Genomic DNA, 5,056 nt, shown 5'->3' with positions numbered 1-5,056 from the left:
TGTATAAGGGAGATAACTCCATTTTAAATATCAATTCCAGTTTATATTGTAATAAGTGGAGATAACTCTATATATCACTTAAAGTTTATAGTGTAACAATGGGAGATAACTCAATTTTATACACCAATTACAGTTTATATTGTTATAATGGGACATAACTCAAATTAATATCAATTAAAGTTTATATTGTAACGAAGGGAGATAACTTTATATATCAATTACTTTTTTATTGTAATATTGGGGTATTAGTCAATTTTATATATCAATTACAGCTTATATTGTAATAATGGGAGATAACTCAATTTAATATCGATTTCAGTTTATATTGTAATAATGGGAAATAACTCAATTTTATACATCAATTACAGTTTATATTGTTATAAAGAGAGATAACTTAATATTGTTAATCAATTACTGTTTATGTTGTAATAAAGGGAGATAACTCAATTTTAAACACCAATTACAGTTTATATTGTAATATTGGGGTATTAGTCAATTTTATATATCAATTACAGTTTATATTGTAATAATGGGAGATAACTCAATTTAATATCAATTTCAGTTTATATTGTAATAATGGGAGATAACTCAATTTTATATATCAATTACAGTTTATATTGTTATAAAGAGAGATAACTTAATATTGTTAATCAATTACTGTTTATGTTGTAATAAAGGGAGATAACTCAATTTTATACACCAATTACAGTTTATATTGTAATATTGGGGTATTAGTAAATTTTATATATCAATTACAGTTTATATTGTAATATTGGGGTATTAGTCAATTTTATATATCAATTACAGTTTATATTGTAACGATGGGAGATAACTCAATTTAATTTCAATTTTAGTTTATATTGTAATAATGGAAGATAACTCAATTTAATTTCAATTTTAGTTTATATTGTAATAATGGAAGATAACTCAATTTTATATATCAATTACAGTTTATATTGTTATAAAGGGAGATAACTTAATATTGTTAATCAATTACTGTCTATGTTGTAATAAAGGGAGATAACTCAATTATATACACCAATTACAGTTTATATTGTAATATTGGGGTATTAGTCAATTTTATATATCAATTACAGTTTATATTGTAACAATGGGAGATAACTCAATTTAATATCAATTACAGCTTATATTGTAATATTGGGAGATAACTCAATTTTATATTTCAATTACAGTTTATATTGTTATAAAGGGAGATAACTCAATTGTATATATCAGTTACAGTTTAATTTTCACTATTTAAGGGAGATAACTAGTTACTATAAATTAATTTTCACAATCTAAGGGAGGTAATTAGTCATTGAAAATTAAATTTCACAAATTAAGGAGGTAACTAGTTACTATAAATAAGTTTTCACTAATGAAGGGAAGTAACTAGTTACTTTAAATACGTTTTCGCCATTAAAGGGAGGTAACTAGTTACTATTAATTGATTTTCACTAATAAGGAGTAGTACCTAGTTACTTTAATTTAGTTTTCACAATTAAAGGGAGGCAACTAGTTAGTATTAATTAGTTTTCACTATTCAAGGGAGGTAACTAGTTACTTTAATTTAGTTTTCATAATTAAAGGGGGGTAACTTATTACTTTAAATAAGTTTTCGCCATTAAAGGGAGGTAACTAGTTACTATTAATTGATTTTCACTAATTGAGAGTAGTAACTAGTTACTTTAATTTAGTTTTCACAATTAAAGGGAGGCAACTAGTTAGTATTAATTAGTTTTCACTATTCAAGGGAGGTACCTAGTTACTATAAATTAGTTTTCACAATTTTTGGGAGGTAACTAGTTACTATAGATATTTTTTTTAAGGGAGGTAACTTGTTACTATAAATTAGTTTTCACAATTTAAGGGAAGTAATTAGTCATTAAGATTTGATTTTCACTATTTAAGGGAGGTAACTAGTTACTATAAATAAGTTTTCAACATTAAAGGGAGGTAACTAGTTACTATAAATTAATTTTCACTAATTAATGGAGATTAAGATGGAGATGTTGTTGAACTGATGAAAGGAGTTGCTGTTGGACCAGTAATAAGGGAGATTGATGGACTGGTGGTAGGGAATCTTGTAGGATTGGTTGTGTGTAAGTTGAATATTGCTGGGTGATGTTGTTGGACTGGTAGAAGGATATGTTTTAGGACTGGTTGTGGTGATGTTGTTGGACTGGTAGAAGGATATGTTTTAGGACTGGTTGTGGTGATGTTGTTGGACTGGTAGAAGGATATGTTTTAGGACTGGTTGTGGAGATGTTGTTGGACTGGTGGTAAGAGATGTTGTTGGACTGGTGGTAAGAGATATTGTTGGACTGTAGTAAAATATGTTGTTGGACTGTTTATTATAATTACTAACACACCAATAATGACATACACTAGAATTTGTGAAAACATTTTTTGGATAAATTATGTGTTACAATTTAAGGGACTCCCGAAGATTCTTAAGGGATATTGAATGTTTTAATCTAATTTTCGCAATAAAAACCACAAACAACCATCATAAGAAATAGTATTCGGAATATCGAGGATGGTGGCCATTTAAAATTAAATTCAATTTTCACGATAATAAACTGCCCATATGGATTAAAAACCATCATAAATGAATTCCTTGACCTTGAAAACTTACATTTTAACACCAAAATTATCAGAAATAGTACTCGGAATATCAGGGATGACGGCCATTTTGAATTTGGTCCATTAAAAAAGACCCTCTATAACAGATATAAACTTCTATTTATAGCTATCAATAAAACTGGTGTTAAGAGTGAAGAAGTTCCTAAAAACTTCTATGTAAAGCACTGGCCAAGGTCACAAATAAAGAGATAAATGTTCAATACAAGATAAGGTGAAGTTAGCATAGTTAGTATTAAGTTAAAAAAAACAACCACGAGTAATCTAAATAAACAAAAGTCTATAATATGAAAGTTTTCTTGTTACCAGTTCTAAAAGAAAAGAGTATTTATAGGTTCTGAAAAGATAAACATCTATATATAAGGATTAGAATATATTATACTTAATGAGCTAGAAAATAGAGAGGGGGGTCAAGTATTATTGGATTCAATGGGATCGAGTCTACCACGGACCAGAAAATTACTAAGGTTTTTATTGCGCTTATAGGCGTTTGGTATATACATTCGGAAATCTGTTCTGTAATTCACTGTAATACTGTTTGACGATGGATGAGGTTTTGGCAGCTGTATGATTAAAGGTGGCAACAAATGGAATTATTTGATTATCACGCTGGAGCCACTGTTTGGAGTTGGTCCATCCAGTAGCTTTCTCTCTGTAATCGTTTTGTTTTTGGTTTGATAAGATCAGAGTCAGGAATTGATTCAATAGGCATGATAAGGTCTTCAATGGAATGGTCAGGTAAATTCTTATAACACCTAGTTATGCTTAGGAGTGAAATTACGGAAATATCCCTGTAGTATATTGATGTTATAACCCAGTTGAATAACCTTTGATATTACGGATTTATCAAAAGTTCTATTTCATTATAGAATTACACCTCAAACTACAACCGGATTAACACCTTCAGAACGGTGTCTTGAATCCTCTGCCGAAAGGTTCAAGTGTGTTATTAAATTAAATTAACGGGTAAGGAATGTAGTATATTGATGTTATAGCCCAGTTGAATAACCTGTGATATTGACTGACAATTCAATATAGATATCATGAAGTTATACATTGTTACAGTTCATTCATATTCCACAGTTGTTAGGGCATTATTATAACTTCCTGTCAATCATCCAATCATATGTGTAATACATCGTATCATGAAAACAGGTTTTGACCTGGTCTTATTAACCTATATTAAACTAAACTCACTTCAATTTGTTTTGTGGGCGTGGAAATGAGATTGATGCTATTTAAATCTGACCAATCAGATCGGTAGAACAGAAATGAGGTCATGTAAACAAAACACAACATGGCTTTACCGCCGCCAGTTTGAAGAGATAAGAACACATTCTTTCCAAGTTAATATTTCAAAGTAAGGTTTTATTTTATCTCGGCTTCAATTCATTCACGAAAATCTTACTCAATTCTGTACCGTAGGCATTAATATATGAAATGACACGCTACTTTCGTTTTGTTTACATTCGCAAACAAAGCGTCATAACTAGTGATTTGTTTTGATTGGCTGAAATTTGTGTGGTTTGGACACGTTATTTTTCTGACTTGTTACCACGATCTCGAGGAAGTATGACGAATGAGGGTGTGGTTTGGACACGTTATTTTTCTGACTTGTTACCACGATCTCGAGGAAGTATGACGAATGAGGGTGTGGTTTGGACACGTTATTTTTCTGACTTGTTACCACGATCTCGAGGAAGTATGACGAATGAGGGTGTGGTTTGAACACGTTATTTTTCTGACTTGTTACCACGATCTCGATGAAGTATGACGAATGAGGGTTTGGTTTGGACACGTTATTTTTCTGACTTGTTACCACGATCTCGAGGAAGTATGACGAATGAGGGTTTGGTTTGGACACGTTATTTTTCTGACTTGTTACCACGATCTCGATGAAGTATGACGAATGAGGGTGTGGTTTGGACACGTTATTTTTCTGACTTGTTACCACGATCTCGAGGAAGTATGACGAATGAGGGTGTGGTTTGGACACGTTATTTTTCTGACTTGTTACCACGATCTCGAGGAAGTATGACGAATGAGGGTGTGGTTTGGACACGTTATTTTTCTGACTTGTTACCACGATCTCGAGGAAGTATGACGAATGAGGGTGTGGTTTGGACACATTATTTTTCTGACTTGTGTTACCACGGTCTCGAGGAAGTGTGACGAATGAGGGTGTGGTTTGGACACGATGATGTGTAATATTATATTTGGACAGTTTTAATAAAACAAGTCTATTTAACTATTCTGATTTATTGACAATATTGTTCATTATTTAATAATGAATTGAGAAGAAAATATTACAATCCCCATATATAACAAGTTTTTTTTAATCTTCGGGCTTCTTCAGCCGACAACTATCAAAATAAGTTATTAGAGGCTGGTATAGAAGCATGCAGATGTTTCG

The sequence above is a fragment of the Lottia gigantea genome (assembly GCF_000327385.1).
Source record: "Lottia gigantea unplaced genomic scaffold LOTGIsca_417, whole genome shotgun sequence".
Taxonomy (NCBI): Eukaryota; Metazoa; Mollusca; class Gastropoda; family Lottiidae; genus Lottia; species Lottia gigantea.
The sequence above is the reverse complement of the archived record's forward strand: the minus strand, read 5'-3'. Positions refer to the sequence as shown.